Below are 12,874 nucleotides of genomic sequence, written 5' to 3'. Positions count from 1 at the left end.
TGGATTTAAAAACATATATACCAGAGACACACTTCAGAATGAAGACACATATAGACTGAAAGTAAAAGGGATAGAAAATGATATTTCATGCAAATGGAGACCCCAAAAAAGCTGGGGGAGTAATACTTTTATCAGACAAAATAAACTTAAATAAACTTTAAAACAAAGGCTATATAAGCAACAAAGAAGAACATTACATGATGATTAAAAAGATCAATCCAACACGAATCCTCTTAAACATTTATGTACCCAGCAAAAGAACACCTAAATATTTAAAAAAACAAATATTGTTAGAGATAAAAGAACATATTGACAGCAATACACTCATAGTGTGGGATTTTAACATCCCATTGACATCAATGGATAGATCTTCCAGGCAGAAAATCAACAAGGCAAGAGCAGCCTTAAATGACATATTGATCAGATAGATTTAATGGATATATTTCAGAGCATCTTATCCCAAAACAGCAGAATATACATTCTTTTCAAGTGCACATGGAACATCTTCCAGAATAGACCACATGTTAGAACACAAAACAATTGTCAATAAATTTTAAAAGATTAAAATGATTTCAAGCATCTTATCTGACCACATTGTATGATATTAGTATGCAATTACAAAACAAACAAACAACAAAAACCACTCTAAAAACACACAAACACTTGGAGGCTAAATAGCATCTTACTAAACAATAAGTGAGTTAATAATCAAGGAAGAAATCAAAAGATAATTTGAGACAAATGAAAATGAAAATACCACAATCCCAATTCTATGGGGCTCACATGTGGTATTTTGTTATGGCATCCCAAGTAAACTAACACATATGATAAGAACACTTACTTTACTGTACAATTTTGCATACCCACAAGCAAGGAATAAAAGTTCCCACTGCTCTATATCTCCACTAGCATTTGTTTTTATCAATGTTTTGCAGTTTGTCATTCTAATAGGTGTGTAGTGGTATCTCATTGTTGTTTTATTTTGCAATTTCCTAATGACATAGGATGTTAAACATCTTTTCATGTGACTATTTAACATTGTTTATCTTCTTTGGTGAAGTGTCTATTCCAATCTCTTTCCCATTGCTTTAAGTGAGTTGTTTTCTTTAAGTTTTAAGAGTTCTTTCTATATTTTGGATAACGGTCCTTTTCCAGATGTCTTTTGCAAATATTTTCTCCCAATCTGTGGCTTAAGAGGGTACTTTAAAAATTCTCATGGGCTGTATTGTTTATGATGACGCTGGAGAGGTGTGCTGAGCTATTATTGCACATGAAGTGCAACAGAACAGACTTTATCACCCGAAACTGCTGCTTCAAGTTCAGATCAGGCAAAAAACAAATCAACAAGACCAAAGAAGAGTACAGTTATGGTGAACTGAAACAAGAAGTTTGTGATTACTTAACAGTTCTGAAAGAACACTTCCCAATGCTGCTAGTACTTTCTTCAGTGCTATACTGTGAGATTGCCTGGTGCAACAGCAGTTGTATTCTTTATTATCTTGATAGACCATTTTCTCTCACTCTTTTTTTCTTTTTAATACTAGCAACATTCATTCTTTGAAACGTGCTGAAAAAGAAGAATCAGCAAGTCCTACTGAAAGTGCAATATTTGATTATCACTGTGAGATGAACTTTGATTCAAACCTTCTCCACAACAATGGACACAATGGGTACCCCAATAGTACTTCAGCAGCATTTCATGAAACTGGGGTTATTGAAAAACTGCTAACCTTTTATGAATTTATTCAGTGTTCAGAAGGTCAAGCTAGATTTTTCTTCCACTGTTCACAGTATAATGGCTACCTGCAGTACTTAAAAGTAAGAGATGATGTTGAATTCAAAGTATCATCTGACTGGCAGACTGGGAAACCCATTGCTGTTAAACCGGTAAAGATAAAACAAGAAATGCTCCCTGAAGACCGAATGAATGGACAAGAAGTATTTTATCTGACTTACATCCCTGAAGATATGGAAGGGAACATTCAGCTGGAAACTGGAGATAAAATAAAAAATTTTAATTGATAACAATAAACATACTGATGCTGTAAGTGCTCAAAACATTATGCTGTTGGAAATAAACAAGCCCACTGTCAGGGAGTACTTTGTGCCATGAAGGAGACATTTGGCTTTATTGAAAAAGGTGATGTTGTAAAAGAGATATTCTCTCACTATAGTGAATTTAAGGGTGACTTAGAAGTCTTACAGCATAGAGATGAGGTGGAATTCACAATCAAAGACAGAAATGATCAAAAAATTGCAGTACATGTCAAACTATTGCCTCAAAGAACAGTCATTTTCAAACTATTAGCTTAGAACATTTTGAAGGAACTGTAACCAAAGTTATCCCAAAAATTACCAGTAAAAACCAGAATGACCCACTGCCAAGATGCTTTAAAGTTAATTTTGTGATTCCTAAAGATCTTCTCTTGGGAGATAAAGATACAAAATTCAAGGTGACCCTGTTGGAAGGCAATCATGTTAGCTTTACTATTTCAACATATTGAGATGAAAAATTAGAATGAGCAACCAACTTAGAAGTTCAATCAAATACATTTCAGTTCACTAATGAAGTCAAAGAAATTGGTGTAATTGCTGCCATGAGAGATGGTTTTGGTTTCATCAAGTGTGTGGATTCTGATATTCATATGTTCTTCTAATATAGTGAAATTCTGGATGGGTACCAGCTCCATATTGCAGATGAAGTAAAGTTTCCTGTGGTTCCTGATATGCTCTCTGCCCAAAGAAATCATATTAGGATTAAAGAACTTCCTAAGGGCATGGTTTTATTTCATTTCCATTCAAATCATCATTTTCTGGGCACTCAAGAAAAAGAATCCACTTTTTCCAACCCTAAAACCACTAGCCCAAATAAAGGCAAGAAAACAGAGATTGAGGATGGTATTGTTGCTTATAATGATTGTGGGTCGAAATTGACTTTTCTTTTTTTTTCAAGCCAAGGATGTGAACGAATCTACTTCTCAAATAGGGGATAAAGTTAAATTTAGTATTAGTAACAAATAGAGGCCTGTGTGCAACTTTTAGCTCGTAATTCTAACTCCAAGATGCTCTTGGATTATGTGGCAATTCTGAAGGATACTTTTGGATTTATTGAAATCATGATAAGGACATATTTTTCCATTTCAGTGAGTTCTCTGGTGATGTAAATAGCCTATAACTGGGGGACATGCTCAAGTACAACTGATGCAAAGGCAAAAGTAACAAAGTGAGTGGAGAAAAAGTCAACAAAATATACTGAAGAAGCAGATCCTACATCTACTCTGATAAAGTCATTCGCCCCTTGAGAAGTGTTGATCTAACACAGACTATCAAGAAATCATTGAGATTGTGGAGGAAGGGGATATAAAAGGTGAGGTCTATCCATCTGGGATAGTTGGAATGGCCAACAAAAGAGATTGCCTGCAGATAGAGGAAAGTGTCAAATTCCAATTATGTGTCCTAGGCCAAAATGCACAGTCTATGGCTTATCACACCTCTGTATAGGGCCACTGTAGATGTGTGAAAGATCAGTTTGGCTTCTTTAACTATGAAGTAGAATATAGCAAGAAGCTCTTCTTCCAGGTGAAAGACATTCAGGATGGCATTGAGCTACAAGCTGGAGATGAGGTGATTTTTAATCAGCACACTGGCACGTGCAGTGTTTGTAATGTTTGGTGAGTCTGAGAGGGCCCAAAGGCTGTTGCAGCTTCACTACCTGATAGGTTGGTAAATCTCTTGAGGAACATGCCAGTGCTGGATAATGCCAGTGCTCTTGGCCTAATGGTATTCCTCAGCCAAGGGGACCAGATAACTGAAAGGGACTTGGTACAGAAAAAAAGATCTGTCAGTCTGTTGTCATTGACTAACCATATCTATAAAGCACATGATTAATCCATGATAATCAAGTTGGGAGGATTCTTCATCCCTCCCCAAAATCTGGGATACTTATTCTATTGAGCTATTATCCTATTTTAAACACCTTCCTTGTGTTATCTATAAATTTTTTTAAATATGTAAATTGACTACACTTCACAATGCCCATAGCCAATCAGGAGTGAGTATGCAAATTAACCTGGCAAAGATGGCGGCAGCTCTGCCTTCAGCTGCTTCAGGCCTCTGGTCATCATACCTCCTCAGGGCTTCCCTGCTGCACTCCACACCTGTCAACCATCCTTGCAGCCTCCCAGTGGCCCAGCTCCCGGCCTCAGAGTCAACCCTCTGAGGTCGTAGCTCCTGGTATCTGGTGTCTCCCTCTACCCCACCCATGCCCTGTTGCTCTAGTAAACAAAATCCTAGTGTTGGAGCAACCCATGGGCATGGACACACACAGGAGCTCACTCGGTGCACAGGGAGCTCTGGCCAAGAGAGGAGAGGTTATGAGCGTGGAGGGTGGGTGGGTGGGAAGGAGGTGGAGGGCATAGGAGGAAAAGGAAGAGGAAGGGGGCCAGTTGCATCCCACTTTCACAATGGGAAAGTGAAACTCACTAGTGCACCCAACCACTCCAGTCCTTCCCGCCTGTCTTGATTCCCTCACCTCTTCCCTTCTGTGCCTCCCTGGGAGAGCCAGCACTGCACAGAGGAACTCTCCGGAGAAGGAGGGAGAGGAGGAAGTGGCACTAGAGTGCGTAGGGCTTGCCACAGCCACCGCCACTGTTTCAGAAAGTCTGCCGCATGCCGGCAGCCAGGGGAAGGAAGGCCTATTCTTGCATAAATTTTCATGCATCGGCTTCTAGTGTTTAAAATAAATGAATGAATTTAAAAAAAATTTTTTTTTAAATATCCACAGTTGCAGCCTGGAAAACTTAAGGTGGTACCATGTAGTATCAAATTTAGGAGCTTTATTTGGTGTATTTAAGGCAACTGGTAATTGCAAAATCCACTATTCCCTGTAAGTGAAAAATATAGATTGTTACCTCGTTGGCTGTATGAAATTCTGCACTTGATATTTAGTGTACTAGATGCCCAGTGCATGAAATCATTCACAGGTAGAGTCCCTAAGCTTGGCTGGCAATCAGGGCCGATAGGGGTCTTCCTTCCTCCAGCTGCCAGCCACTTGGCCTTCCTTCATTCAGCACAGCCCCCTGGTGGTCAGCGCATGTCATAATGAGTGGTCAAACTCCCAGTCAGTCAAACTCCAGATGGGCAATTTGCATATTGGCCTTTTATTATATAGGATATTCTACCTCCATTAGTTCTGGCAAGATGTCCTGCCTTAGCACTCAGCTACATTATCTTCCTTTTCTTTTCTGTTCATTATGCTTTAATTCTGAGGACCACATAAGGGTAGACTATAGTAAAACGTTTTTTAATTTGTATAGGCAAACCATTTTCTTAATTGATGGCCAAATGTTAAAATGTTATTTTTATATTATTTATAAACCTGTCACAGTCCACTTAAATAAATTTTGGTTATATTTCAATGAAAATTATCTTCCAAAGTAATTTTTCCCCCCCTGGGATGGGGTGGGAGGCTAAATTTGCTACAATTTGGTACAGAATTTCATGCAAATGAGATATACAAGCAGTGTGCTAATTTAAATGTCTTTAAACAAAAATGAATGCACAAACTCACTGCTGCTTAGATCACTGCAGTCTCTAGGACTCAGTTTCTTTTACTGCCTTAAAACAAAACAAACACATAAAAAATTGTGCCTGACTAAAACAAACAAAACAAAACAAAAATTATGTAAGTTAAAAATGAAAATATGTCACATACCACAAAAGTGTAAATTTACAATGAATTTAGTATATTTACAGAATTGTGTAATCATCACTACTACCGTGTTTCCCCGAAAATAAGACATCCTCCGAAAATAAGACCTAGCGCAACTTTGGGAGAAAAAATTAATATAAGACACTGTCTTATTTTTGGGGGAAAAGGGTATCTAATTCCAGGACATTTTCATCATTGAAAACAAACCCCCTACCCAGTAGCCATCACTCCCCACTTCCCTTCCCCTCATATCCTGGAAACCACTCATGTACTTTCTAATTTTATGCATTCTGAAGAGTTCACAGACTGGAATCATGCAGTATGTGGCCTTTTGTGACTTCTCTCACTTAGAATAGTTACATTTCAAGGTTCACCCATGTTGTATTAGTACTTAATTTCACATTTTACTTATCTAGTCATCAATGATGAGTATTATTTGTGTTGTTTTCATATTTTTAGCTATTACAAATCATGCTGCTATGAACATTCATATACAAGTGTTTGTGTGAGTATATGTTTTCAAATCTTTTGGGCATATACTTAAGAATAAAATTTCTAATTCCTTTGGTAATGCTAACTTTTTGAGAAACTGACAAACCACTTTTAAAACTATCTGCACCATTCTACATTCCTACCAGCAACCTATGAGTGTTCCATATACTGTACATCTTCACTCACATATTATTGACCATACTTATTATTATGGCCATCTCAGTGTGTGGGAAATGGTATCTCCAAATTATGTTTTTTATATCTATTTTTTAAGCTTATGATGTTAGACATCTTTTCTTGTACTTATTGGCCATTTGTATAACATTCTTAGAGAATGTCTCTTCAGATTCTTTCCCATTTTTAATTGGGTTATTTGTTTTTTATTATTGAATTCTAGGATGTCCTTGTATATTCTTGATACATTTCCCTTACCATATATATGATTTGCAAATATCTTGTCCCATTTTTGGCTTGTCCGTTCACTTACATAAAGGTGATTTGGCAAGCAAAGAAATTATGATTTTAATGCAGTTCAACTTATTTATTTCTTCTTTCATTGCTTGTGCTTTTCAAATGTGAAATTCACCTTTTTCTACAATTTTTCTTATCTGAAAATATTTTTATTATTATTTTTCCTTGTACATCATAGATGTCATGGTTGCTTAATATTTATGCCCATCTTACTAATTTCATGTACCATTGAAACTGCAGTTTTTAATTAAACAATTTACTTCACCTTTAGTGAAAATAAACTGATTAAGCTATTTCCCTCTTTGGGAAGAGTCAAAAGGCTTGAGCCATGGAGCACCTCAGGTCCCTGAGCTGGAAACAGCATCTGTGAGAAATTGTGTCCTTCTGTTGGTGGCATTTTAGGGAGGAGAGTGCTTCCTGCCTAGTGAAGCTCTCATCAAGTTTCAGTCCAAATAAAGCTGAGAGAGTTTACAGCTTGTGAGGGTGGAGGGCAGGGCATTCGTGATGAGAGTCATTCCATACATTTGTTTTTTCTAGTAGTAGGCTTGCCAATCAAAGAAGAAGCAAGCTCATTCCTAACCCAGCATAGACTAAACAGCCAGGGGACTGGGGATGGGAATTTGCTTACAAAGGAATTTCCTGCATGGTTTGGAGGTCAATGGCCGTGAAAAAAGTTCGTTGAAGGGCTTAATCTATGACTCAACATATGTTCATGAATGTAAAGTCCCACCTTTGCATCTAAAGACTGTAAGCAGGGTGGCCAGAAAAAGAGCTTACACTTAACCCAAGCAAAACATCACTCTGTATGGGATGCTTCAAACCCACCTCCTGCACAGCAATAAAACTAGGTCACATTCCCAAGTCTTTATAGGGCTAGATTTTCTAATTTTTTTTTTTTAAGTTACATACTACAGCATGGTACCTAGATAGAATAGACTAGAATTCCTATTCTAATTACTTAGTGAGTTTTGAACATTGAAATAAATTACAGCAGAATGGTTTAAACAGAATTTAGTTCTTACAATTACTCTGCCAGTGAATATAAAGAGTGATATAAAATTCATTTCTCATAGTACTGAAATAAATTGTCCCAGAAAATAGGTCACAATTAACAAAGTTATTCTATGCTAGAGGCCCAGTGCATGAAATCTGTGTACTGGAGGGGTGTATCCCTCAGCTCAGCCTGCACCCTCTCCAATCTGGGACCCCTTGAGGGATGTCCAACTGCCTGTTTAAATGGGTGGTCAGACATCCCTCTAACAATTCAGGACTGCTGGCTCCCAACCACTTGCCAATCTCTGACTGATTTCCCCTAACCACTTTTGCCTGCCAGCCTGATCAACCCCTAACCACTCTACTGCCAGTCTGATCAATGCTTAACTGCTCCCCTGTTAGCCCAATTGCCCTTAACTGTCCTCCCCTGCCAGCCTGGCCACCCCTAACTGCCCTCCCCTGCCAGCCATCTTGTGGTGGCCATCTTGTGTCCACATGGGGGCAGCCATCTTTGACTACATGGTGGTGGCCATCTTGTGTCTTGGAGTGATGGTCAAATTGCATATTATTGTTTTACATTGGGGAAGAAACACTGAAAATTAGATTTCTGACTTTGAAAGATTTGGAATAAAGGAAAAGTTCTAATTAGGAGGAATAGCTTCCAAGATTAATTAATTAGAACATATAATTATACTCCACCAATACTAGAGTAAAGAATAGTGATTATTACATAATCCAGGGATTTTTTTAAAGTTATATAAAGCCAATATGCCACCATAAGATAAATAGAAGATTCCACAAGGGAAAATGAAAGTTTAGGTTATTCAACAGTAATAATGAATAAAGAAATGATACAAAACACATCATATGGTGGGAGAAAGGACTGGCAAGCACGATTTGGACTTGAGGTTGTCCCAGCCACTCACCTTCCTTAGGTTCAAACACTCCACTTGGACCCTATAGGAGGTCTTTAAAGCATCTTCCTCTGGAGGGCCTTTCCCAGCCCTGCCAAGCTGAGGTGGTTATTTGCCTCTCTAACCTGGGTCCACCCTGGACATACCCTTAATGGATATTTGCCATACCATGACTCTGGAATGTCCTGTTCACCTCCCCTACAAGACACTGAGCACCTAGGAGGCAAAAGCAGTGCTGTTCTCATCTCTGTATTCTAATGACCTAGGAAGAAACCTAGAAAAGAATTGTTACTGAATGAGTAAATGAAAAAATGCATTTCACTTAAATTTATAAATGAAGCTATCACTATGAATATCATATCTTTCCTCAATTAATCTATAAAGTCTAATGTTGCTTTATACATAACTGAAACATAGTACATATAGGAAGCAATCTTTTCTACTGTAGAATTTAGTAAAATTGTTTTGTTGAATTAATCAGAGAAACAAATATAATGAATTAAAGTGAGTACATCACAGAATGTAAAGTAAAATTTTAACAAAAGAACTTACATGCACATATGTGTATAGCCCATGGACTCAGACAATTGTGGGGTGAAGGCCTTGGCTGGGGCAGAAGTTAGGTCGAGGGGTGTTGAGGAGATGGGGAATATCTATAATACTGTCAACAATAAAAAAAAGTAAAAAAAATTTACTGCTTTTACTATAAACATCATTTCAATATATTTGAGTGCATAGCATCAGTTGCTAAGCACAGGTTCTTTGGGTCTGTGCTGAGTGACTTGTAATTAACTCTATTTGTATAGAAAATCTTGAAAACAATGTATTTTTTTTCAGAGCTCCTGTTACTACCAATCTGCTGAGCAAATACTTTCATATTAAGTAATTCAGAGAAAAATTTCAATCAGGTTCTGATAAAATCATCACAAATTAAGGTGACCTAAATCAACCATTTAGTATTACTTATAAAATATCAGGAAGAACTGGTTTCTAGGAAATAATTAATGACAGGAACTATTTAATGACATAAATAATTTTCTAGTATAATTTTATATCAACTTATTTTGTGTTTTACTCCTTTTTGGGGTTGTTTTATTTGAAACAAGACAAACATTTCTATAACATATTTTTGAACTTTTTAAAAAACATACAGCCTTCTTTGGAAAGGAAACTATTTTAACTGAATCAGCTATCTGTGGATTCAAAAATTTAAAAATTCCAACAGACTCAGCTTAGCATGATTTGCTCTGAAGAACATATTTTTCAACCACTACATTAAAACTCTTGCTATGTGAAGTAGTGAAGCCTAAATAATGAAGTTCAGTAAGAAAGTTAATTTCTCAAGCCTACCACAAATCACAGTCAGAGTGTATTTTGTTAATGTCCATCATTCAATCCTTAATATGATGAACCCCAAAAGCTTTGGATTCAAGGCCAGGCCCTTCAATTACTAATGTGCAATCTTACACAAGTCACTTCTATTTGAGCCTTGGCTCCTAACCTGTAAAATGAACATCATTAGCATCAATACCTTCCCTGATGTAGATGGAAATATTTGTTTAGTGCCTTATATCCAGTAATATTCTAAGTGCATATTTCCAAAATTACCCTTATCATAATAATTGCCTAGAGCACTTGTTTTGTGGGGGAGAAAAGCCTGGGGACCTACCTCCAGCCCTTTGCATCTGAATTTCCAGGGAAAAATCATAGTAATCTGTTTAATTAACTAGCACCCCAAATGATTCTTCTGGTAGAAGTTTCAGAAACTGTGCTAAAGGGTCCTCTAACCTATTCTCTGAATCTATGAGCTTGGGTTGTTTTGTTTTGTTTGTTTTGTTTTTAGAGCCCACATGTGAATGAAATCATATGGGATTTGTCCTTCTCAATCTGACTTATTTCATTTAGAACTATGTCCTCAAGGTTTATCTGTGTGATCACAAATGTCAGTATTCCATTCTTATTAAGGCCAAATAATGTTTAATGTATACTCGGAGCCCATTGCACAAAAATGTGTGCACTTGAGGGTGTCCCTCAGCCTGGCCTGCATCCTCCTGCAGCCCAGGGCCACTTGTGGATGACCACCTGCCAGCTTAGGCCCGCTTCCTGGGGATCACACCTAACCTAGCAGTCAGGCATCCATCTGTCACTTTGAGAGCCCTTGGGGAATATCCAACTGACAGCTTAGGGCTAAGCCACAGAAGACTCCCTTAGTGCTGCCAAGGAGGTGGGAGAAGCTGTGCTCATAGCCATCAGCCTGGCTTGTGGCTGAGCAGAGCTCCCCCTGTGAGAGTGCACTGACCACCAGGGGGCAGCTCTTACATTGAGTGTCTGTGCACATCATAGTGACCAGTTGTTCCTGGTCGTTCTGCCATTAGGATCAATTTGTATATTACCCTTTTATCATGTGGGGTGGGGGTTGTCTCTCAGCCTGGCCTGCACTCTTTCCAATCTAGGACCCCGAGGGGGATGTCCAACTGCAGGATCCCTGTGGAACTGGGCCTAAACTGACAGTCAGACATCCTCACAATCTGGGACTGCTGGTTCCTAACCACTCACCTGCCTGACTGCCTGATTTCCCCTTATCACATCTGCCTGCCAGCCTGATTGCCCTCTAACTGCTCCAATGCCAGCCTGATTATCCCCAACTGCCCTCCCCTGCCAGCCATCTTGTGGTGGCCATCTTGTGATGATGTCACACATGAAGCAACCTAGGCTTTTGTTATATAGGACTAAGGGCCCAGTGCACGAAATTTATGCGTTGGGGGTGGGGGAGAGGTCTCTCAGCCCAGCCTGCACCCTCCCACAATCTGGGACCACTGGGTCCTAAAAGTTTGCCTGCCTTCCTCATTGCCCCTAACTGCCTCTGCTTGTCAGCCTGGCTGTCCCCTCACTGCCCCCCTGCCAGCCTGGCCGCCCCCTAACTGTTTGCCTTCTATCCTGGTTGCCCCCTAACTGCTCCCCTGCCGACCTGATCACCCTTAACTGCCTCTGCCTCAACCCCTGCCACCATGGCTTTGTCCAAAAGAATGTCTGGTCTATTAGTATATTACCCTTTTATTATTATAGACACTGTATATATCACATTTTCCTTATCATTCATCTACTACCAATGGACACTTAGGTTATTTCCATATCTTGGCTATTGTAAATAATGCTGAAATAAACATGGAGGGGGACATATAATATTTTGAATTAGTGTTTCTTTAGAGAAATATCCAGAAGTGGAATTATTGGATCATATGTTAGTCCTATTAAATTTTTGAGAAACTCCCATATTGTTTTCCATAGTGGCTGTACCAATTTACATCTCACCAATAATGTCCAAAGGATCCCCTTTTCTCCACATCCTCATCAACACTTATTAATTCCTATTTAAAAAAAAAAAAAAATATATATATATATATATATATATAATAGCTATTCTGACAGGTGTGAGGTAATATCTCATTGTGGTTTTGATTTGCATATGTCTGGAGATTAGTAATGTTGAACATTTTTTCATGTGCCTATTGGCCATCTGTATGCCTTCACTGGAAAAATATCTATTCAGATCCTTTGTCCTTTTAAAAAATTGGATTGTTTTTCTTGTTGTTTTTCTTTTTCCTTTTGAGTTTATTTATATTTTGGATATTAATCCCTTATCGGATATATGAGTTGCAAATATTTTTCCCATTCAGTAATTAGTGTTTTTATTTTATTTAAATTTCCTTTACTGTGCAGAAGCTTTTTATTCTTATTTATTCATTTTTTAAGCAACAACAGCAACAAAGGATTCTATAATGAAAGCTCTTCATATGATAATTGATGTTATCAACTTTGACTATAATAACACTAGAGGCCCGGTGCATGAAATTCATGCAGGGGTATGTGTGTCCCTTAGCCCAGGCTGTACCCTCTCCAAACGGGGACCCCTCAAGGATTGGGCCTAAATGGGCAGTTGGACATCCCTCTCACAATTCAGGACTGCTGGCTCCCAACTGCTCACCTGCCTGCCTGCCAGATTGCCCCTAACCACTTCTGCCTGCCAGCCTGATCAGCCCCTAAGCATTCCCCAGCCAGCCTTATCAATGCCTAATTTCTCCCCTGCTGGTCTGATTGCCCTTAAATGACCTCCCCTCATGGTCTGCTCACTCCTAACTACCCTCCCCTGCAAACCTGGTTCCCCCCAACTGTCCTCCCCCTGCAGGCCTGGTCCCCCCCCTCCCCCCCGCCACAAATGGCCTCCTCTTCCAGCCCAGTCACCACCAACTGCCCTCCCCTGCTGGTCTGATCACCCATAATTGCCCTCCCAGGC

At 38.9% G+C, this 12,874-nt stretch overlaps 1 pseudogene across 1 annotated transcript; it reads left to right on the top strand.

The window, feature by feature from the left end:
* Positions 1 to 1,584: 1,584 nt before the first annotated feature.
* Positions 1,585 to 3,812, top strand: LOC311616148 (cold shock domain-containing protein E1-like; annotated as a pseudogene). Its single transcript has one exon. The product of its transcript is annotated as a cold shock domain-containing protein E1-like (transcript).
* The last annotated feature ends 9,062 nt before the right edge of the window (positions 3,813 to 12,874 follow it).

The sequence above is a fragment of the Pipistrellus hanaki genome (genome assembly GCF_964339955.1).
Source record: "Pipistrellus hanaki genome assembly, chromosome: 2".
NCBI classification, from domain to species: Eukaryota; Metazoa; Chordata; class Mammalia; order Chiroptera; family Vespertilionidae; genus Pipistrellus; species Pipistrellus hanaki.
This window is presented reverse-complemented; position numbering and strand designations above follow the sequence as displayed.